The 24874-nt window shown below is 39.3% G+C and overlaps 1 long non-coding RNA gene across 1 annotated transcript in view; it reads left to right on the top strand.

Annotated features, from left to right (window-relative positions):
* The window catches only part of LOC128091350 (uncharacterized), a 43378-nt gene extending 20310 nt beyond the window's left edge, over positions 1 to 23068 (top strand). The window contains exons 2-3 of the long non-coding RNA XR_008211356.1: positions 20080 to 20172; positions 22381 to 23068. This is a non-coding gene — a long non-coding RNA (uncharacterized LOC128091350). The remainder of the gene's footprint in view (positions 1 to 20079; positions 20173 to 22380) is intronic.
* The last annotated feature ends 1806 nt before the right edge of the window (positions 23069 to 24874 follow it).

Below are 24874 nucleotides of genomic sequence, written 5' to 3' on the forward strand. Positions count from 1 at the left end.
AAGAAGGCGACTATTGTTGCTCATTTTTACAGGGTTTCTATGCCTGTGCTAGGTGACAGCCCTCCCCCTTTTTTGGCAGTACGCATGATTTTCATGCTCAAATGCTAGCCTCATATCCATAATATATATCCACATTATAAGGACAGCAGTATTTATGCAACATTTCTGGTGGTAGGTGGGAGTTGCACTTTTTTTATCTGTCCCTGTCACTAGGTTTGATGATATCAGGTCACCAGTCACTACAGTGACACATATGAAGCTCTTAAATATGGCTGAATTTGCTGTGGCCTCCGATTAACATAAGCCAGGGAGGAAGGAAGGAAAGAAAAGAACTTAGTCACGGTTGACTATGTTTACTGGCATTTATTATTATTTTTTTTAATAAGAGAGAATTTTGTTGCTGTAAAACTATGACTGAATGACACACCCTTTAAGGGGGCTCCTTGCTGCACCAGAATTGCTAGGAAACTTACTCCTTGGTCCCTGTTTAACACTCCACCACAGTGTCCTTCAGCTCCAGATGCAGCTGGTTAAAAGGTCACTGACTGCATGCATACAAAGGAAGTCCCAGAGTGGAAGTGTGGGAAGTGAGGGGCTGGCGAGTGAGTCTCACATCTGAAGCACAGGTCTTCATGTTTCCAAAGGCTGAATAGTAGTGCTCTCTAGAAATTTCCTTGAGTAATTATAGCAGTTTCATTCACAAAGATCATGGAATCGTAGAATGGTTTGGGTTGTCAGAAACCTTTAAGATCATCTAGTTCCAACCCCTGCTATAGGCGGGGACACCTCCCTCTAGACCAGGTTGCTCAGAGCCCTATCCTGGCTTCCAGGGAGCGGCTGTTCAGAACCTCCCTGGGCAACCTGTTCCCAGAGAGGAATGCAGGATGGAGAATACAACTCTGAACTCTGTTTTATAGTTCTGGATATCCCAGTTGTTGTAGCTAAACTATCTTCCTGCAACAGTGTTGGGTGGTTAGAAAAAACCTTGGCTACTGTACAGTGTAGGCTGCCCTGATTTTCTTCTATAAAAACTGAAAAATACCATTCTGATTTATTTTGAAGAGCTTTAAAATCTACAGGTAAAATAATAAGAATTAATACTTGGGGTTTTGTATAATACCTGGCTGTTACATGATTGAGGCACCCTACAGTGACACAAACCGTTACGGTAATTCAGTTTTCTTCTTTACTTAGGGATTCACTCATATGTATTACGATTCACAAACATATATGACAGGTATTATAGGCAGTAAAGGAAATGTGCTGCCTGCAGTCTTTAGGATAAATTCACTAGTAAATAAGCATGATATAAGAAAACACGTAATCTATGAAGACAAATTCTTCTCCACTCACCTCCTACTGTGCTTAAAAACTTTATCCTTCAGCTGCTGCTCTTTGGATCAAACAAAACAAAACAGAAAAACAAAAATGAATGGAAAAAAAAAAACAAATCTCAAACCTGAAACCAATATCACAGAGCAAAAGCTATTGGTTGAAAACTTAAAATGGAAGTGCAGAGTAGATCAGCTTTAACCAACTGACTCGACTTCTAAGGTCAGGAAAGGTTTCAGTCATACTTTTCGTTCCCTTGCTAGGGAAATTATTACACAGTAATGTCTTGGGGCTGTGCGTTTTCTAGCACTGCCAAGACAAGTCATTTCTGTGTGCACTGTGAGCAGCATTCCTATTCTATCATATGACTACGAGATGGTTATAATGAATTGCAGTTAGCAGCACTGACTCACTCTGTAGTTTACGCCAACACTTAATGTCATTTATGCTTAATAAAACTGTAGGGTTCTGCTTTACCACCCACTTTTTGTTATTTATCTTGAAACCTAGCATATCACAAGAAAAAAATATGTCAGCTTGATGTAAAGTGCTTATTTTATGTTCTCCATTCAGACTTTTTTGATTAATTGACAAGATCCCTGAGAAGTTCTCTGAAAAGACATGCAGAAATGCATACATTTGAATGACTATGGCATGCTTTTCAGAGAAATATTCTGATATTCTGACTACCTAGTCTGTTTGTTTGATGCAAAGTTCATTTGGAAATCATGGATTCACCCAGGCTGAAATCTGCCAATCTAGTTCAGATCAGACAACTGACCCACTTCTACGCTCCTCAATTGAGGCCCACCTCAGAATTTTGTGCACTAGCTGCCATGCTGCCTCTGAATGACTGCTGCAAGGAGAGTGTTAAATATTGCAGGTACAAACCTTATTAAAAAAATATAAAATCAACCATGTTTCCCAGCGACGTTGTAACAGCAGCAGCATGGCAGCTAATGAGAAACATCAAGCTCTGAGATGTGCTGGAAGAAACCAAATGTCATCTCCTGAGCCACACGGTGCTTTGCCCTGCATATTTGTCCAGAAGGATTCAGCAATTTGCTCAGCTGCCATTTTGAGCAATAAGCAGCTTGAATTCTAGCTCTCTTCCTTCTAACTAAAAGCAATGAGGAAATCACAGAACCATAGAACTGACTGAGTAGGAACGGACCCTGAAAGGTCATCTAGTCCAGCTCCCCTGCAATGATCAGAGACACCTACAGCAACATCAGGTTGCCCAGGGCTCCATCCAGTCTGACCTTGAGTGTCTCCAAGGATCAAATATGCCTGAGGCTCACAAAATGAGTTTGTTGGGGCTCTGAGAGCTTTCTTCATGCCATACTACCATCACAACTGACCGTGCATAGGAGCCCCTGTGCTAAAATCCTGAAATTTGCATCACAGCATACATTCCTCATGAGCTGGGCTATAGAGCTGAGAACTGAAAATCTAGTGAAATTAGAGGTGCTAGTCTGTATTTTGGGTATTATTGCAGGAAAAGTGAGTAGAACTCCAGTATAAAAACTGGATTTTGTGCTCAGTTCCTGAAGTCTCCCGCCCCAACTAGTATTGGAAATACCTGAAGTCTGTTTTGTGCTCTCTCCCAAGTGGAACAGAATTAGAATTCAAAAATATCTGTAGCAGTTCCAGGAATAAATCTCGTCTCTTATTGATTTAGCAATACAAAGGCAGTAGAAAATTCTCAGTGTTACGTGTAGGGGGAATTGTTGCAGTTTTCACTGTAGCAATGGAACAATTGGAACAAGCAATTCCAGTAAGGTGTTATTCCACTAAAAACACTTTGCAGATTAACTGTGTCTATGCTGCACTGTATTGTATTTATTCACCCTCTTCTGGCCAAAAAAATTGACATCTTTCAGTAATACTGTTACTCCAGTAAAATCAGCAACCTAGCTTCTCTGTGTAGTGTCTGTTGATCAGCAACTACAGTTCTCAGATTTGTGACCTCCTTGCTCAGGGAGCCTTTCATGGACAGTGTGTGTTGTGAATACAGATGTGACACTGAGAGGCTGAGTCATACATTTGTGGCTGGGTTTACCTCAGTAATGCTCTTTTCTTTTCTTTTCTTTTCTTTTCTTTTCTTTTCTTTTCTTTTCTTTTCTTTTCTTTTCTTTTCTTTTCTTTTCTTTTCTTTTCTTTTCTTTTCTTTTCTTTTCTTTTCTTTTCTTTTCTTTTCTTTTCTTTTCTTTTCTTTTCTTTTCTTTTCTTTTCTTTTCTTTTCTTTTCTTTTCTTTTCTTTTCTTTTCTTTTCTTTTCTTTTCTTTTCTTTTCTTTTCTTCTCTTCTCTTCTCTTCTCTTCTCTTCTCTTCTCTTCCCTTCCCTTCCCTTCCCTTCCCTTCCCTTCCCTTCCCTTCCCTTCCCTTCCCTTCCCTTCCCTTCCCTTCCCTTCCCTTCCCTTCCCTTCCCTTCCCTTCCCTTCCCTTCCCTTCCCTTCCCTTCCCTTCCCTTCCCTTCCCTTCCCTTCCCTTCCCTTCCCTTCCCTTCCCTTCCCTTCCCTTCCCTTCCCTTCCCTTCCCTTCTCTTTCTTTTTAATTTTCCCCATTCAATAAGAAAGCTCAGAAACTTCAAACTTTAAGATTTTAAACTTAGGATCTTTCATTGCTGGATTTTAAGAAATACAGAAGATTCTGCCTATACATATGCTTGTAGCAGAATATTCCCACAAGAAAGAGAACAATGTTGCTGTAAATCCTTCTATGTTTAACGCACTTGTTTCAGACTCTCGTATGAAATCTATCAGAAGGAAAAGAAGACACAAAACTGTGTAGTTTCATCAGGAAAACACACAAAAAAATTGTATCTGCTCTCTGTGAAAATGAGCATAGAAGCACATTTTCAGATAAAAAACAAATCTGTCTTACTCTTTTTGTTTGATAAGAGAGGAAGAATGCTGTTCTGATTAGGATGAAGTAATACAAATCAGGAAAGATTCTCATGGTTCTGACAAACACTTCTATGCATTCTTGAGCAAATCTATGACCCTTTGTACTTCAAGCATTTTGGAAAAAAAAATATTACAAATGACCAAGGTTTTAGAGAAAACATATTTATATCCCTAGTAAAAATACTGTAAAAGTGTGACACATTGTCTGTTTAGAAAAATATGTTTAAAGAATATCAGGAAGGAGGAAAAGGCTTTGAAGGGAGCTTTTCAATCTTCATAGGAACTTTCTATTTGTCCCTGGCTTAATGTTAACAGTTAACCTGATACTAAAAAACAAATCAAAGAGTTGTGATAGGAAGGAACAGCACACAGTTTTCTTTCCCCCCACCCTAATAATATGCATTGCTGACAAGTATCTTTGGGTTTGGAGACAAAAATTATCCAGCTTCCAGTACTATGATTTGTTTTCAGTTCTCACATTTCCACCTTTTATTCAGACTTTTTCAGCTTCAGTGAAGATTCAGGTTGGATATCAGGAAAAGGTTCTTCATCAGAGGATGGGTGAGCCCTGGAACAGGCTCCCCAATGCAGTGGTCATGGCCCCACGCTATTGGAGCTCAAGGACTGTTTGGGCACTGCTCTCATACATACATACATACTGATTTTTATGTGGCCCTGTATGGAGCCAGGAGTTGAACTCAGTGATCCTTATGGGTCCCTTCCAACTCGGTATATTCTACAATTCTTGATTCCATGAATTTTGGTGCTCCCTGTGAATCATCACTTGCATTCAGCTCACTGCCCTGAGAGCCAAGTGAGAGATGGCACCAGGATAAAGAAAGCTGCATGCAAAGAAGTCACCATACTGGAAGAAAGCGCTTGAAATCATGCAGCAAAATTATGTCCCTGTGTGTTGATGCTCTGGATACATTCACAAAAGAGAAAAGGTAAAATCTCTCTAGGATTACTCAGTGAGTAACTACTTACCAATGTGAGCAGAGGTGTCCCACCCAGCTAAAATAATAGAGATTTTTCATACTCCTATTTTTGGCTCTAAGAAGAAAATAGACTCAAAACTGTTACTTCAGAGTAGAAAAAAAAAATCATAATTTTTTTTGTTTGTTTGTACAAATTGCTCTTTTTATTATTAGGAAGGCATAATAATATATTCAGGAAAAGCTTTACTGTGGCTACTGACTTCATATCTGAACTATGGTATGAATGGTGACAAATTTCCCAGTGATCTGGCCCAGCTTTTGTATCTGTGATTGGGATCATCTCTGGGATTGATAGCTCAGTCAGATCAAGCTCTCTTTTTGCCCAGCCAGTGACTGCTAGTGTTGCCCAAATCTCCTGCATTCTTTATGTGCATGTTAATCCTGCCCTATATTCTTAACTAGTAGTCTTGACTTCTCATTACACTGTGGTTTCACACACCTAGTAAACAAAGGGGCAAAGAAATAGGTAGAGCTGAAAACCGTGCTATGTTGTTTCTGATCAGGTTAGTTTAATTTATGTTATCACAGACTTAAAATGCATCTAGCTTATTCTCACTCACCACCATAGGATTAGCAGAGTATAAAGTTGCAGTATGAGCAACCTTAATGTATTCACAAATAATTTGAGCCAGTTGATGCTACTGAATATCTCCTACATATTTATACGCTGTCTGAAATGATAGATATCACTATTTACATTATTCAGTATTCAAAACATCTGTGTACCTGGAATGTACAGTGTTGTTCTACTGCAAAGTGAAGTTCTTCCTTCTCAGGGCTCATCAGAAATTAATAAGTTACGGTAACATTTTCTGTGTAACAGAGGCCAGTAATTTACCTCCATAGCATCTAATATCTGCTTGAGTTAGCATCGGTTTTCCAGGAAGACCTAGTTATGACTTTAGCCCTCCTTACTCAAGTCATGCTAGCAATTAATTAACCTCAACATTCATAATTTGTGCTGCATTTCTTCTAAGCATTTGTTTAGTGTCTGTTTGTAGGCGCTGGAGCTCATGCCTCTTGTTTACTCAGGGCTTTTTTATTTTGGGTTTGTTGTTTATGTGGGCTTTTTCTTTTTCTTTTTCTTTTTTTTTTCTGAATTAGAAACTACCTTCTAGAAATTCCTTTACAGCATAGGAGCATGTAACTCATCTTGCAACCTTCTTAATGATATTTGCTAGAAAAGTATAAAGAATCGAGTGCTGTTTTTTTCTATGTAAACCTAAGGCAAAGCAGACAGAGCTGGGTTGTACAGCACAGGGCTTCCCTTAACTGCAGTAATGGGGATGTGCTGTCCAGGAAGTCCATGTAGATGCTACTCATCAAAATCTGAGGCTGCCTCTGGCTCAGACATGTAAGTTTTGCAGCAAAACCCAAGACAGAGAGATCTGGAGCATGTTAAGGTATCACCACAGTATGGGGTGAGACTTCCTCATCTCACCTACTATATATCTGCTCTGTTTATGTATAAATAGTAATCAGCCAATTTGATTTGTAGGAAGAGAAATGGTTTGTAGTTGTGGTAGCAGTGTACAACCCAAGGCTTATTTGAGGGCAATGTTTGGGAAAGCAGGCCTCCTCTTCCTCTGGGTAAGGAGGAGAGCTGTAATAGTCTAAAATTACTGGGGATAAAGAGTCTTCTTTCAGCTACCCAGAGCCTAATTTTGTCTAGAACACAAAGCACCATATACTGCAGGTAAATTCAATAGTTTTGCTGTCATACATTTTTCCTATACATTGTGTAACTCAAACATAGTCTTCAAAGGAAAAATGCCTTATAATATAGAACTTTCTTAGATCTCTAGGTGAGTTATGTGGAATTCTTTAAGCTAAATTGCCCTTTAGATAATTCTGACAATAGGGAAGAATACACCTAACCATTTACAGAATTTGAGTCTGTGCTTAGAGGGTGATAAGTGCAGTATAATTAGAGAGCTAGTAAGCCACATTGTACAATAGCTGAAGAGTTTGGACAACAAGGTAGAGATATCCCTGGACCTATTTTTAACTACTGACAAATATTCTGTAGGTGTCAGATATACATATCAGAAAACTAAAGGCCACATTTTGGTATTAGTCGTACCACTGCACTGTTGTACCACAGAAAAGACTTTGGTTGGGTTGCTTTTAAGTGTTTCTTCTCAATATGTTCTTTGCTGCACTCCTCTGAACAATATTAATGATCCCTTTTCAAGTCAAATGAAACATTTCTCTGCTAATAAGACTTTTTCCCCCTTGAGAAATGAATTTCATAATGAAGAAAGAAGATAATTTTCTGAGGATGTTTTTGGTTGGTTTTTTTTTTTTTCCTTTCTTAGTCTGAGAAAGCCAATTAAATAATAAAGAACTGTGGGAACATAAGAATGCTCAAAACATAATTTGATACTTTTATTGCATATTTAGAGTTGCAAATGACCACTGATGAGTCATCCATGTGTTGATATTGCGGCAAATTTGCTTCCATCTTTCTGAAGCTCTCTCTGATAAGAAGACATCTGCTTCTCCTCGCCGCTCTGACATTTTGTCTTGAATACATCCATTCATAGCAGACATTTACAGTATCACATCACTGTAATAGTCACTGAGAATTCAAACAAATGTCCTCACTTGCCCAAAAGGCAGGATTTAGTAAAGACCTACAAAATGAGTCATAATTAACTGCTCATTTTAGCTCTTTGACTTCTGTGGGCTAAATCTGATGCGAGGAGTATACAGAGGAAATTTTTTTAACCACTTTCTATTTATGGATAGATAAAAGCATACATTTTTGAACACTTTAGGAATAAAATCAGAGGACTGTAAAAACTTCAGACAGAGAGATGAGGATGTAGTGGGAAAAGTAAGCCTAAATGGAAGTGTAGCAAGGTAGATGAATAAGCCTCCTGTAGATGAAGTAAGCCTCCTGGAGCAAGTCCAGTGAAATGCTACTAAGCTGTTGAGGGGTCTGGAGCACAAGTCTTATGAGGAGAGGCTGAGGGAACTGGGATTGTTCAGTCTGGAGAAGAGGAGGCTCAGGGGAGACCTCATTGCCTGAAGGGAGGTTGTAGTGAGCTGGGGGTTGGCCTCTTCTTCCATGTGACTAGTGATAGGATGAGAGGGAATAGCCTCAGGTTGCACCAGAGGACATTCAGGCAGGACGTTAGAAAATACTCCATTTCTGAAAGAGTGGTCAGGCACTGGAATGGCTGCGCAGGGAGGTGCATGGAGTCACCAACCCTGGAGGTGTGCAAGAAACATTTAGGTGTTGTGTTGAGAGACATGGTTTAGTGAGAATTATTGGTGATGGGTGGACTGGATGATCTTGTAGGTCTTGATGATTCTATGATTCTATGAAATATGGTGAAAGAGCAACAACCCTCAGAAAGGAATACATTAGGAAGAATATCTCTTATCACAAGTGTGACATCTCCTGAGAAAACATGTCTAAGAGGTAAAGAGACTTAAGGAAGAGATTAACAGCTAGCCCAGAATGAATAGCAATTAGCAATAATTTGTCACAATATATACTGGAATAGAAAAAGTCAGGAATCTGCATTTACTCCAAATCATTGAAATGGATGAGATAAATAAAACATACATATATAAACTGTGAGAAAAGGCCTTGCAGGAAAAGAGTGTAAGCTTTTAGGACACTCAGCTACTAGCATTCCTACTCAGTTGAAATAGAAAAAGACTCTTTCCATTACCATGATTTTATTATCATTTTACTCAAATAATGACTGGAAGTTTTTATGTTTGGTTGAATGGCCTGGCCTTGAGTCATACAGTTTGTTATATAGTGAATGTGAAAAGACAACCTTTCCTCTATTAAAAAATGAATATGTGATTAATTGGTTGTCCTCCACCCTCTGCTGTGCTGTTCCTGATAATCAGTAGCAGTGATGTCCTATTAGGCTTTCTATGATGCCAAAAGCATTTTAAGGAAAGTACTACCTACACTAACAAACAGATTGCACTGGGCTACCGTATGATTCTGAGCAGTAGCAACATCTGTCACAGCTTTTTACTGTTGCAGCATCCAAATCTCTACTTGAAGCTCACTGAAAGCACTTTGAGAAACGAAATATAAAAGAAAAAATTCTCATTCTGACCAAAAATGTCACTAAATGGTATTTTGGGCACAGAGCTCAGGATGAGGGGGAAACCATCTCCTTTGTTACAAATGAAAACAGCTGTCTTGCTTCCACGGAAGTCACAGACTTCATTGTAGAATATGGGGAGAGAGAAATCCACTGTAATATTTGTCATTTCAGTTCCTCATGCTTCTTTTTTCCTTAGAGACGCACCTTGTTGAACTTTCTTTGCTTTTACAAGTTGAGGTTTTAAAAGTGCATGTTTTCTTTCATCTTTTTTTTTTCCCCCTCATAAATGCTAATAGGAGCAGTAGGGTTGCTGAGATATATGCAGAATAAAAATAAAAACTGTGACTCGAGATGTTCTTTAGTTACCTTGCCTAAATGATTGCATTGCCTATGATTATACACATCAAAACATTTATATTGGAAAACAAAATTCACTGTGTACACTGAAACTCTGGCCAAATATTGGTCTTGATGTCACAAGTATTACTGCCCTGTGTTCTTTTCCTCCATTTTCTTATCCATGGTGGTTCATATCCAACAGACATTGCCAAACATACATGGTATCTCTACAGCTTCTCATGTGCTGGGTAAGATAACAGGGGTGATACCCTTGGTCAGGTATTCCATCTTGAAAACCTGCAAAAATATTTTTCTAGTGTGTCTATGTGAACCTATTACCTGATCATCTAAAAGTCTTCAATTAACTTAACCTCTCATGGCCTCTGTGATATAGGAAGCTGCTGTCATTACCACTTCGCCTATTTGTGAAGTGAGCATCACGAAGAATAAGATCAAGATTATTAAAGCTATTATAATGCTCCTGCACTCAGGGACACATAAGATGTTACTGGGTTAGATTCCTAAGTCCTCCTGAATCCAGGACTCCCATCTGATTCAAAGTAGAGGCCTGCCCAACTGCAAACCCAGGTATGATTCAGAATAGCCAAACTACTGAATCTCTAGTCTATCCTTCTGTGTCTGGATATGACTGGAAAATGCAGACTGGAGGAGGCTGTTTAGGCAAAAAAAAAAAAAAAAAAAAAATTTCCAGAGAAAATGTTCCCATCCTTCTGGGAAATGTGACGGATCGGGTTTCCTTTTTCACCACTGAAACTAGTTTCATCTAATTCCCAGTGAGCTCCTCCTCTACATCATGTCAGCTCCGTAATTGCCAGACAGCAGGAATTGGCACCTGCTCAATAAGCCAAATTCTTCTGAAATCACTTTAGTTTATCACTTTTTTTTTTCATTAACAAGCCTCAGAAGATCATGTTCTGAAAGTTCACTCTGGCGTCATGTTTAGATTCAGTAGCAACCTTATACTAAAGCAGTAGTTAAAAAGGGTGTAGAAGAGGAGAATAAATCAGCATTGATGTCAGTTTGTTTTATTTCAATAATGGTCACCATGGTAACAAAGTCACTGACCTGTTTCTTTTCATACATATCAGTAAACACTGGGGTTTCCAATTTTCATATAAACTGTTTTTGGTACCAACAATTTACCTTACAGAATGCCTATAATGTACTGTTTTATTGGAACCTCCTTTTTTTGTTGTGTTTTTCTTTTTCTCTGGAGGTCTGTTTTTATTTATTTTTAGCCAGTTTTCCTCACCAGGAAGATGATGAAAATTCAGTACTGCCATTAGGATACCAAACTACTTTGATTTTCACTGTAACTCCCCTCTCTCATAGCCACAGTGACTGTAGACCAGCAATCTAATAGCAGTGCATTTAGAAGTGCTTCAACAGCCACTTCTGACTCATCAGATTAATTTCAGATGACTTCATTCTGCATCTTTTTAAAATATTGGTCAGTGCTACTGTGTGTGAAGAGCGTTTTACTAATGACAAGCTAGCTGAGATGAAGTTGACACGTTAAAAGGCTTTTTCTAGTACTTCCCCAACATAGCACTTTTAAAACAATTCATTACCACCAGCACAGCTCTGTGTCATACATTCCTTGCTTCTGGTATTTGCATTATTCACATTGATTCTATGCAAAATCATATGAAAGAAAAAAAAAATCATGTACTTATGTAAGCAAGAGATATAGCTATAATAGACACAAAGCCACAGATAACCAGCTGACACCCAAGTGAGTGTGAACATATAAGCACAATACAAGCAATGGAATTTGGTGGGAATGAACACCAGGTTGGAGTGCCAGCTCTCCTTTCAGAACTGAGCACACAGGAACACCCTACCTCCAGCCCTCTTAAGTTTGACAACGAATGTTGTGTGTGGAATGTACAGTGGCCTTAGGGAAAACCACCCACATCGATGGGAAGAGAAACAAATGGTATATGAAAATGTTCAAAAGCAGAAGGGTATCATACTTGCTATGTTACAACCTCTGAGATCGGGTGTTGTACTTATCTCCTCTCAGGAACAGGTTAGCAACCTAGCATATCAGCTGCACAATCTAAGCCAAATGCACTGCTATAGTAACTCCAGTGAAGTAATACACATATTTTACTCTCTTTCAGCAATGTAAATCCATATAATAACATTGAATTTTATGGTACTGCTCCAAAACTAAAAAAACCTATTAACTATGAACAGAATTATCTGACTGAACCAAGCTGTTTAGAAAAAATTTAAAGATGTACCAGAGAGAAAGTGCCTTTTTTACATTTGTTCCGTGACAGGCCTGACTGCTCTATCTTTCACAGGCATTTTAGGTTTAAACTAATGGCTTATGAAAATACTTCCTTTGAATCAAGTAAATCATCCACATCACAGTTCATAGCAGTCAATACGTGCATTTTAACTGACTGGGGAATTGGTTCTGCGTAGGTCACCGTATATGGAGGCTTTCTGGCTTTGTATTTTGTTGTTGGATGTTTTTTTTTTCTTTTCCAGAAAGGATTTTGCCTAAGCTTTGACTGCTGTTATTTCTCAATCTGCTAGGGAAATGTAGTTACAATTTCCTAACTACTGTTGCCCAAATTTATTTAAACTGCTTCATAAACAAAATTTAGACAAGCTCCAGCTCGTGCTTGTGATAGATTAAACTTCTCCCCTACTACACATCCAAAATCTCCATTCCAGCTGAGGGCACTGACCTTACAAATAAATAAAACATGTTTTGTTTCCACGCTCTGTATCTATTGCAATGGCCCGTAATCTTTCAAACTTTCCTTCCCTCCCCCTCCTTCCCTTCGGGTCTGCTTCAGTTTCCCACTGACACCGACCCGCACGCTTCCTCATTGGGTAACACTTGGCAAGTCTCGCTGCTGCTGTCCAGTAAAGGCAGATCTCTGTAATGACGTCTGCTGGGTTTTACAACAGCAGCACGGGGAGCCTGAACTCAGCAGCCAACAGCTTGTGGGATTAAACAGGAAGAGGAAAAACAATAAAGAAAACCCACCACCATCAACTGCTTCGGTCTTTAATAAACTCTCATGATTTTTGCCATCTCAGATCACTGGGATATGAAGTCGGGTTGTTTCTTCCTTGTTTTCTACCTTTTAATATTTCGGTGTTCCATCCAGAGTTGCTGTCATTGTGATTTTATTCTTAACTTTAAAGCGTTTTTTAAAGGTTATGTGCTATTTGTATGTTTCAGTTGGTGGGGGGGATACGGTGAGGAGAATTTGCATATAGGTGACATAAAAAATGGTGACTCCTCAGGGTGGAGCAGAGCTCACAGGCAGTGTGCTTGCTGCATTCTCTCCCTGCCCAGAATAAAATCCATTGACAATACTAATGATAAAACAGTGTTATTTTACTTCTTGTCATTTGTTAATATGATTAGGACTATCTTGGTTTATTCCAATAACATCAATTAATACATGCTATTTCGCAATTACGTTGTCTACTGGTAGTTTCATGATGGGCCCTGTAGTGATATTTGCACAGGAAAATTTCTAAAGTAAAACTGCACCCAAAAGTGCTTTGTATTCCAGTTAGCTGCTGGAGAACCTGAAGTCTTCTGCATCCTGCAATGGGAGAAAAGAGATTAGCCAAATTTTAACTGAGTTTACTTTCAGAAAGGGCTTTGTTTTCTTTGTCAAAGTGGCAATTGCAAATGGGAAGTTACAGTGCACTAAACTAAGACAGGATAACATAAAATATCCTTTCTTTAATCACTGTGTTACATTTGATATATCAACTACCCATATGAATGCAGAATCTAAATTTTAAAGGCTTCGGATTCTGAATATAGACATTGTTAAGAGATGTAATTTCAGAGAGTGAAAGAAATGTCCAGGTCAGAGACTGAATGTACTTAGCAATAACTTATCTTTAGAAATATACTCTCCCTCTGATTTTGGCCATCCTCCAAAGTTCCACTTCTGAGACATCCCAAACAATGGAGACATTATAACAAGAACCCACGGAGCAGTGTCCTGCGTTGCGCTGATGGTTTATAAAAGAGTGGTTTGTCTCAGCTAACTATTCCACGTATATAAAATTAATGGTCTCAAAAGGCAAGTAAATGCTTACTGCACAGAGCGAGCATGTTGCAGAAATCCACTTAGATGGTAGTAACTTTCCATTAATTTTCTCTGCACGTTGCTGGAATAAGCAGGCGGCCAGCAGGATATTCCTGTGTATGCCCGGATTTTGAAAGTGGTGATTCCTGCAGGCAGATTCCTCACACCACACTTACTGGGCTTACATGATAATGATCAGATTTTCAAAACTTGGAGGAACACACAGTTGCTGCTTCTACTAGGAAGATAGACTGGCAGCCTCTGGGCAAGTTAGGTACCTAACTGTGGTCTGTCAGCCATAGGCCTGGTTACTCACACATCTTGGTGTAGGGCTAGATGTACAGGTCTTTGAACTGATTCAAGTATTTTGACTTGCTTAATGTTTTTTCCACTGGATTGATGGAGGTGATGCATTCCTGATTGTTTTAGTTTTTGATTCATACAAATAATTCCTACTCTCTTGCTCCCTGAAAATCTAAGCTGTGCTGATGTGAGTGCTATATCACAGAATCATAGAATCGACTGAGTTGAAAGGGACCCTTAAGGGTCACCTAGTCCAACTCCCCTGGAATGAACAGGAACACCTACATCAGGTTGCTTAGAGCCCCCATCTTGCCTGACCTTGAATGTTTCAGATACCTTTATGTCTGCAGGTGTGCCAAAGATATGTGAGTGTTCTGGGGGCTAAAAGGCCGACACTTTTGCAGCGGTTGGTGCACGAAACATGGGGGGTTGCATTGTTGCTGTCACTGGATGAAGCTTTGATGAGGCTCTTCCCTGTCTCACCACTTTGGTGAGGGTGCAGTCCTTTGCGTCTTGGAACATGTTAGTACTCAATCGGCTAGCCATGAACTGAAGAACTGTCTGCACAGTTGATCCCCCTGAGGACTGCTCATGGCACACTGTCTGCAACTGGCCTCCTCCCGCTTCTCCCCAGCCTTCCCCTCTGCCTCTCTCTGAGGGCAGCTGAATGGCAGCCAGAAACATTCACAGATTTCAGGAAGTGGTAGATGGAGACAAACTACAAAGGGAAATTCCTATGAGGCTGGGAATTTGGCAGTGAGAACTGGAGTATCCTGCTTTGGCTTCAGGGAATTAAGAGGTGCTGTCTGCTGAAGCTAGGCTGCTTGTGCACTCAGACTTGCCCCTGTCAGTGTGGGTCCCTGGCACAGCTCTTCTCCTGCATTATTGCCGATTTCTCTCTTCTCATCTTTAGGTTCAATCTGAAAAGGAAGTTTCCTGAGCATTTGCTTCCATTAGCAAAAGATATGTACACAAGGATGCATGTGCAATCCTAAATCAACCAGAAGACATAATGTGCCTGTGGCAGTAGATTACCAAATGAGAGTGGCCTCTCAGCAGTTTGGACATAACTTTTATCAAACACAATCAACTATTAAAACTTGGTGTCTCAGGAAGCTGCTAGGATGCCCAATGCCATCTGTTTAAAAATTACTTTACATTTTATTGAAAGACTGTTTACTTTCTTTGGAATGCCATTGTATAAAATCAGCCAGAGAATGGCATTATCGGAACATATTTTGTTGAAAAAGTTCCCATTTCAGTTCTTATTTAAAAACTTCTTATTTAAAGAATTCCTCAGGTTTGCAGAAGAAATAGAAGGGGATAAGAAAGGAATTAAAATTATCAAACCTGATGTATACCAGATCAAAGCAAATTGAATGTGCACAACAGAATGTGTCATCACTAATTGTTTGAAAGTAGATATTGTTCTACCTTTACAAAACCAAAATATTTTTAGAATTTAAGCAGTTGTAATTAAACTCAGAAAAGCACTTTATGAATGAATTCACGGTTTTGTACGTTATTTCAGGGACCTATCCATGTAAGGTAACTACCTTCTTGTAGGGCCAATTCAAAGACAGAGGATTCATCCATCTACACATCTGTTAATCCAAATGCAAAAATATGTTTACATGTGTCAATGCATTTTATTCCCTCTTGTGTCTTCTTGACAAGGAAGGGCTTAATGATGTGATAGCAGCAAACGAAAAGCCCATGGCTGATGAAGAGAAGAGTTTGTGGTTTGACATGTGCAAGTTGCAGTTCATGAGCTGAGAAAAACATATCTTATATTTTATGCTAAAGAATCATACGACGTTTTATTAAGAAAATCTCTGATGTTTTTCTTCTGACTTGCACTTGTCCTGAGAGGACAAAATAGGTGTACCATAATAATGCTGTGGGCTACCTTTGTGTTAAAAGATAATGGCAGTGTGTGCTAAGTTCTGCCACTATTTTGCAATTGATTACCATCAGGTTTTGACAAATCTTGTCAAGCTATTTGACATCTGAATTTGACAGTCCACAAAATCATGACATTTTTAATGTGATTTGAGTTTTTCTGGTGTGAAATGTCAACCAACAAATTTAGAAGTGGAGGTTAAACCCAGCTATGCTGACCTTATTCTGGTAGTTGTATAAATACCCTGGGAGGAAAAAAAAAACAACAACAAAAACTAACAGGGACTTTCCATACAAGGGGCCTGCAGTTTCTATAGTTCCCAGGAGATGGCACACATCTTTTGGAAAAAATGTCTCTTGCTGCTCGCTTCCTAAAGGAGCAGCAAGGTGTCAGAGGAAAAGACTTCAACACACCACCATTCAGTCCTACGATTTCCACTTGAAAATTGAAAGTCAGTTGGCAAACCCCTTGGGATTTAGAAGAGATGGAATGGGGATTGCCATCTGCAGAAGAGAATTTGCATGAATAGCTCAGCAGGAGGAGGGTGAAGAATCCCCACCCAGCAACTGCATTTTCTTTGTGGCATAATATATGTAAGACTATAATACAATGCCCTCCTACTTTCATCTTTCTATATTGCCACTCATCAGCATTACAAAGAATGTCGCTATTAAAAGAACTGCCTCTTGGCACCCAAAAGCCATAGCACTGTATTTTCTACAACAAAAAAAGCAAGCTTCTATTATTTGTTTTGCTACGTTTGCAGCAGACTCCCCATTAAGCTTGCTTCTCACAGCTCCCTGATCTCATTCCCTGTTGGATCTAGATCAGACACACCAGAGGTCAGGCTGACTTTCAAACCTTCTTGTGGGCTGGCAGGCATAGAGAAATGTAACAGTAATAAGGATTAAAAAGTTCTCAGATGGGCCTACCAGTGTGGAAAGCCCCTCCCTTCCCCAGCCTTGCCACCCTCTAAAGCACTTGGCACAAACACCAGAGCCAAAGTTGTCGAGGGAGCGCGTATTAATTCCTAGTTACTCGAGGCAATGGCCAACTACACTGGAGCTCCTATAAATACACCCTGAGGGACGTTTGTACAGTTTTCCATGGTCTTGCAGCTCCTATTAATGGAAGAGAGTGGCCACCACTTTCTTTTGGTGACTGCAAACTTTGTGGTAGTGTGATCTGAGGCCACGAAGAGCCATCTGTTGTAGGTCTTGCTAATGGAGCACCCGTGTGGAGGTGTTTTTAGTAAAGGTGAACTGCTCATGAGCCACAACACTTCTTACTGCGTCCTCGGAGATATCTTAAGAAAGCTGCCTTGAAAGAATCCTCGCTGAAAATGAAGCAGTGTGCACCGGTAGCAATGGCTGTAGGAACCCAAATCCCATCTATCCACGATCATTTCCTACCAAGACTTAAGAAGTTGCAGTGGAGAAAGCAGAGCATCACTGTGTTAGTCACTGAAGAAACGCAGCCAGAACTAAAAAGCAAGAATGCTGAAAAACTGTTGTGCCTCAGAGCAGCAACAACCAGCATCTTCACTGGACCTCTCAATTTCTCCCAAGGCCCCAGAGCCATTCCTATGGTCCCTGAAGAGCTTAGCTCTAGATCTTCACTGTTTGTTTCTGCTTCCATTCATGGAGATGGACTTATAGGTAGAGCCTCCTTGGCTAAGGAGAAGGTTTTCTCTGGATTGCCACCAGGATTTCCCACCTCTTTGGTACAACAGAGGTGGGGCAGGTTTCAGACTGCAGGGCACAGAGGACTGAGAGGAGCCTCTGCCACTAAACTTCCACTAAAGCAAGCAAAACAGCTGGTAGCAGGTAGGGAGTGTAAGTTCAAAGTTCCTGGGGGATGTTTGAAATGCACTTATCTTAATTTTAGCTGATAGATTTAAAAGAGCTCCCTGGATTTGCCATAGTTGGCTATTTGCTTATTCTACCAGATAAATATAAGTCACCGCTCTTCAAGAAATGAAAGGTTAAATTTGGATGCCATCCACAGGAAATGAGAGTGTAAAGGTGAGTGTGTATTTTGAAATATGGATATTACAATTCCCATTCCAGCTTGCAAAACAAACTTCAGGCCTGTCCCATGTTACTTTAATGATTTATAAGCCCATCTTTAAAAATCACTTATTCTGTTCCTCTTTATGAACCTAGTACAGACGAAGCTCGGCTGCCCGCTTGTTTCTCATGCTGCAAAGATGATTGCTTTTACCATGGCCAGACTGTGGCTGCCCAGGAGCAGGTGTGCGAGGAGGGGGAGGTGGGGAAGCGTGGAGCCCTGGTTTCCTTGGGCAGCTCTTCAACAAGCAGCAGTAGCAGTAATGCTTACTCGATAGGACATTGGTGGCACCTACACAGGTCAAACGGGGTGAGTGCCTGTCCCACCAGTGCTGCCCAGTGGGTTGGGCTTTTGCTGCACCTTGAGGTTGCGTTAGTGAGTAGCAGCTGCTCAAAGCACCAGGATGCACTCAGAAAATCAGAATGCTCCTGGGACTTTCTGGCCCTCTTCCTTTACTCACAGGAAGAGAAATCCTGCTTTTCGGTTCATATGAAAAAGGCTGAGTCTTTCAAAAATATTCATATAGCCTAGCCCATTGCTTAGGCCCCTGATACTTGGATTTCAAATATCCAGCACTGCACAAAGCATGCCTAGTCTCTGCTGCTCAGAAAATCCTATTTGTGAAGTATTGGAACCAGTAGGAAAATGCATCTTGGTTACTGAGAGCAGGAGCAGATTTCAATACAGACATGCAAATGCACAAGCATGAGTGGAAAAAAAAGTGAAAATGAGATCAAGGACGTACAGACATGGAATTATTGAAGTACCAATTAGTGATTTAAAATTTTCTCTGAAGAATACCAGGTGGAATGAACCAGAGAAAGGTGTTTCTCAGTTTTTTAGGACTAAAATAGATTTATGATTTATTTGACCTGTGCAAAGTCTATACCACACTTAGTAAATTATCAGGCTTCAAAAATAAACTTATCTGCCAGGATGCTGTCCTTTTGTTTTTCCTGTGAGATTCACTGTTTTTTAGAGCTGAAATATATGAAGGCGGATCTTTAGTTGGTTATGGTAAGTGGCTTATCTCTGACTTCACTGAAGCTATGATATATTTTTTCAGTTTTTGAATACCTGACCTCTGAAGGGCTAGAGAAACCTTCAGGAGACCAGCACCAAAACCTACTTCTAACTACAAGTATTGCAGCAGCTTTTTGAGGGACTAGGAAATATTCAAGGCCGTAAGTTTGCAAAAAGGGTCAGTACATTTGCAAAGACAGAATAGACTTCCCCACCAGTCACCCCAACCTGAAACCCTTCTCATTGAAATGCACATATAATTGCCAATGATATGATATGATTATCTTAATTCCCCCCCCCCCCCCTTTTTTTTTTTAAGGAAGAAGTTGCTTGGTTTTGATATAGAATGCTGGTCTTTCCCTTTAAATTCTGTGTGGAGTCACATTACGGAGAATTTAAAACTTTCAGTGTCTTTGGAAAGGGCCTCAGCGCTTCTCAGGATTGAATTGACAATGATTAACATCATCATCTCAATGACTGCCACTTTACTCATCTCATGGATACCCTAAAGGGTTTATTCCATCCTGTAACCACAGCTGAACACTAAAAATTCTGTCTGTAGAAGCAGCTATCTGAAGATTGTTTTCATTTCTCCTTTTCACGTGCGACTGTTCATTTCTTTCTTAGTGTCAAGTTAAAAATGTTTGTAAAAGCAGAAATGAAAGCAGTTACAAAAAGAAAAAGAAAAAAAAAGGAAAAAAAAAAAAAGTCGTTTCAATTTGGTTAAAATTGAGACTGTTAGAGTTAACTCTAGCTATGGTAAACAGCAACAGCCAATCTCAGGAGCAGAGAGGTGACTAAGAAGATGCAGTGCTCTGTGTCACCCGGACAGCAAAACTAGCTGCTCCTCTTAGGGAATGTCTGCCAAAGCGTCAGATGATCAGGGTAGAGGTGGCCTGACGGAAAGCCATTTCTATTCATCAGTTGTTAAGGACCAAACGGGGAAAAGTTACAATTCTGTTCTTGAACAGTCCCTGTGCCATAACATTTCCTTGAGAATTATTTTCTATTTCTTTCACAGTCTAAATGTTTTGATTTCTGAGGCGGTGTTTTCCCATGAGGGATATCTTCAAGAGATCCGGTGCCTGGACCGAGTGGGATAAGATGATAAAATGTAAGAAACTGGAACATGAGAAGTTTGAAACTCAGCTGTGAAAATGTTTATTGGATAAATGTTTACTCTGCTACATACTCATATTTATTTTTCTTTTGAACCTTTGAGTCTCCTTACTGCTTCAATGAGACAATTAATTCTCTTTGGAAAACATGACATGGTTAATTAAACAGGTGAGAGAAACTAGTTTCTCAACTGTCTGGAGATTCAAAGATCCAATTGCAATTTACAGAGAATATATTACAGTTGTCAACATCATGTGAATCCCAGCTTGTCTGAGAATGATAAACACAGGGATATTGTAGAAGAAGCCATTTAGAAACCTGAGATCTTACTCAGTGAGGCCAGCCTTCTGCTGTGCTGGGTGGCTGCAGCACACTCTTCACTTTCCTTGTACTGATAGTCCTTCATCCTAAAAACATGTAGTGTACTCTGAAACCATGCTACATTCATGGATAAGAACCAGGTTCTGGATGCTGTGATCAATTTGTAGGTGTTTCTTCTTGTACACAAATTGCTTCAGTGACACCAATAGGGGCTTGGAGGCATGCCTAAGGAGAGGCAGCAAACCCAAGCCATCATCAGCATGGCTTGGGAAAACAGAACTTTGCCAACGCTGGGATTTTATCATACAGAAGATCCACATAGAAAGAGTTGCAGAAATTGCAGAATTATGGCTGTATAAATGAATCCAACCTCTCTGACACACAGAATGCCCCTTCCTCTGCATTCACCTTGCACCAAGAGTTACATGCTCTCGACCAGCTGGCTTCTTGCTGATCCTGTAATCTGAACATAGGTTATTAATAGTTTTGAATAGCAGGGAGCAGTTAATTACAGAATATGCTATCTGTTGTTAGTGAAGTTAGTGAAGGTGGATTTATTTACGGCAGGAGAGACTTAAGCATGACGAAAAGGCACGGATCTGGGTAGAGAAGGAGCATGGGAATGCTCTGGCACTGACCTCTCTTTACTACATCAGGCAGTAAGATGTGCTCTCTTTTGCCTCTCATTAGTGTCTGCAGACTTTCTTTCATGGCTTCACACACATATCAGGCAACTGTGTAAATTCTTTAAATTTGGTCGTTATTCTAATGCATGTTTTAATTCACTGGTTTTAAAGTGTTATCTGTAGATGAACACTTCTGTTTGACCAACTGTTATGGTTTTTTAAGGTTGCTTAAGTCTCAGTTATCTGTGGAATGCTCCTATATTCCATTGGGCAGTCAGCATGTAACTCAGAATTATCTAATTTTAAGGGGGAAAATTTTTCTCGGATCACTTTTATGCATCTTTTACATAGCTGTTCTGTATTTTCAGACACTGATATTCACATCAACCCCACCACATCTGCAATTGTGGTTGAAAGGAAGAGGTTCTCTCTATAGCAACCAGTGCATGTTCTTTTTTTTCCTTTTTTTTTCTTTCTTTCTTGTTGTTTTAAAATACCAAGAGCCAGATTTGTCTCTCAGATCAACAGCAGTTTTGTTTTTCTGATTGATTTTTTTCTTGAGTGCAGATAAAGTCTTGCTATTTTTCCACTGTGTGTGTTTCAGGACCAATCTGATTTTAACAGCTTTCTAAACAAATATTTGCTGATTCACCTCTTGATTAGAAATTGTTACTGGATCTTCAGGAAGGGATATACTTCAAATGAATCTGGACAGAATTAATAATGATGAGATGTTTACTGCAGTAGAATCTTTCTACGGAGCCTTTAGAACTAATTCCAAATGCTTACATGACTCTTAATTGGATAATTCCTGCCTGTTAAATTTCTTCCAGCTTTATCCTGTAAGGCAATGTGCGTCAAGATTTCAGAGACACTTGCATATCTATATATTTTTATTTTTTCATCTATATGTGTAAACAGCTATTTGCCTATGCAAAAGGAATCCTCAGATGTGCAAATACCTGATCTTCTGCATAAACATTTTTGCACGGAGATCTGCTTACCAGAATGGCTACATGAAATACGGACATGTCTAAAATAAAATGAAATACAATTAAATACCGATCTGTATACATGAATGATTACATACACAAAAAGAGTGCCTTTAACTCTGAAATTGGGAGTTTTGTTTTGTATCATCTCTTATGTTGATTTTATTTCTTAGTATGTGTAAAATTATCTCACTAATGCAATAGTTTTAGCAGTGAACCTAACATTTACCAACAAAACCTCTAAACATGTGCTTAACTTTATAGGAGCTTGAAACCATGGCAAAGTTAAGCACAAGCTTCAGCGCTTTTCTGAATTGGACTCACGTTGAGATCCAACAGTCAATGTTTTTCCAGACTTCCTGATTCCTGCTTTGCAAGAGAACTGAAAGTCAATGGAAAGAGTTTACAGAAAGTGCAGCTTTAAGTGTTTTCAGGAATGTTTTGTAGCCACATTTCTTCTGTAGTCCAAGCTAATCTGAGTAAGGGCTGAGAAATTCAAACATGTGCTGTGCACTGTATCTTGTGTTTCTGTAGTTGAGCAAATGGTCATCCTGCTGATCTGCAGATTACTTTGCAATTCTGCAAAAACAAAGCCTGTGACATTTACATCTCCAGGAAAATTTATGCATTGGCCTTTGAATGCTATTCAACAGCACAAATACTTATGTTTAATTTAACTTACCAACTTATTAATCAGAAATCACATTATTTGAGAATAATCAACTGCATCTATCCTCATTTTGGACCGGGATAGATAGATATTGCAGAGCAATACTGCACCCAATTAGTTATTGTTTTGTTAAAAGCCTTGTCAGCAAACTCCTTGTTGGCGAGTAAGCCATGCTTCTCTGGCGTTGACGTGTCAGAAGGGGACTGCACTCCTTGACTCCTTGATAGTCATTCCTGCAGGTTATTACTGCACAAAGCAACTGCTGGCTTCTAGAAGTCTTTTGGGAAATGTAGAATGTCTGTTGCACGGGGGGGAGCCCCTGTTTGTGCTTCTCATTTCCCATCCCTTCTGCTATCAGTATGAGATAATGCTTGGAAATCTGAGGCTTTGGGCCTGGAAACTGGAACTTATCGGGTGATGGCCCTACTGGACCAGGCAGGGCTGAGGATTCTTTTGTAAACTTGGAAGGAACCAAGAAACACCCAATGGGCTTGAAATTATGTAATGGTGACTTCATCAGTACTTGAAATTAATTCAGTGTTCCATGTGAAAACCAAAATGCTTCTGGTCAGAAATCTTTTAACTTTCTATTTACACGACAATTTTGTTTCTATTTTTATACCACATTTTTTTCCACTTTTGCTTCCCCCCAACTTTTTGCTGATTCATAACAATTGCTTCTTCATACTATAAAGATTTCATTATTTGTACTGTGGCTACACTTTTCATCTGCATATTACTAATATGTACAGTGGGATAAGGTTTAAAAGTATAACCTTTTATAAGACCTTAATTTTGGTCATTTTTTGCACATATTTCTACTTCATTTATGTTTCATTCTGACTTAGCAAAACATTTGTGCATTTGAGCCACATTAAAAACAAGTCCGTAACTTTCTGTCATGAATGTTTTAATTCCTCGCATACTTTCAAAAACTCTTAATGAAAATCAACCATGAAGATAAACCCCGCTTAATGTGGACAGGGTCTTGGGATCAAGCAAGAAAGGGGATAAGAGATTGTATGACTGTGAACAGATGAAATCATGTGATGGGCTTTATTGCTGGTGAAATCTGTTTCCACTTGCTGCCACCCACTAATTTGACAATAGATTGCATCATGTGGTTGCAGCAACTGAGAAGGCTAGCAACCATTTTAAACTGCTTTCCTTAAAGGGGAAAACACTGTCGAGAACAGTGGAACAGAAAGACTTTCAGTGTTATGAACATATTTTAAATCTTAGATAGTTACGGTAATTCCTACTGCGTTGTATTAAATTCAACGTAAGCCAACTATGCAGCGAGAACCTAAGCATTAGCCAAAAATTGTTTATCAAGGGATTATTCTTAGTGGACAAAAACAGCTAGGAGGTTTGTTAGAGTAATTCAGCTCATACTAGGATTGCAATTACTACCTAAGCGTTGTATGGGAAATGCACAACATTTTCAAAGCAGAAATATAAATAATAATGAACTCTTAGCTTAAAGATGCAATTCTCTCCATGTTCTTTTCTCGTAAAGATAAATCTACATTTCAAAGGAATACTTTCTTACATATGGAAATGCTTATTTTCTAGCTACTGAAGATCTGCCAGGAAATATTAGAGAATATCATGTTAGGAGTTTTAGAAGGCAAATTGCTTCTGCATACTCTGTACCTAGCAGACAGCTTTATGGTGCTCTTTACCTGTCTGTCATAACATCAGTTTTTCCAAAGCACCTGAAGCCCTTGCAAGTTAAGAATTATAGCAGCATACCTTTGCATGATGTATGTATTTAGCAGTGCTAAGCTGATTAGTGAGTAAATACAAAATACAAATACAAATTTATGTGCTTTAAGCCCAATTATTAAATGTTCCTTGACAGAGGAAAAAACCAACTATGACATGAAATAGTTATGTCAGCAAAGATGGATTTTAAAGAGCACTTATCAAAGCTCATATAACACAGCTATGCACCTTTAAAAATGAGTTTCAGCCACACTTTATTGTCTTAATTTATATCACAGGAAAGCAGGGTGAGTCACCTTAGTTTTGGAAGATTTGGCTTTTTAGATATAAACACTGACTTTAAAGCATCTCAGCAGAATT

This window comes from Tympanuchus pallidicinctus, unplaced genomic scaffold (assembly GCF_026119805.1).
Source record: "Tympanuchus pallidicinctus isolate F22 unplaced genomic scaffold, pur_lepc_1.0 scaffold5, whole genome shotgun sequence".
NCBI lineage: Eukaryota > Metazoa > Chordata > Aves > Galliformes > Phasianidae > Tympanuchus > Tympanuchus pallidicinctus.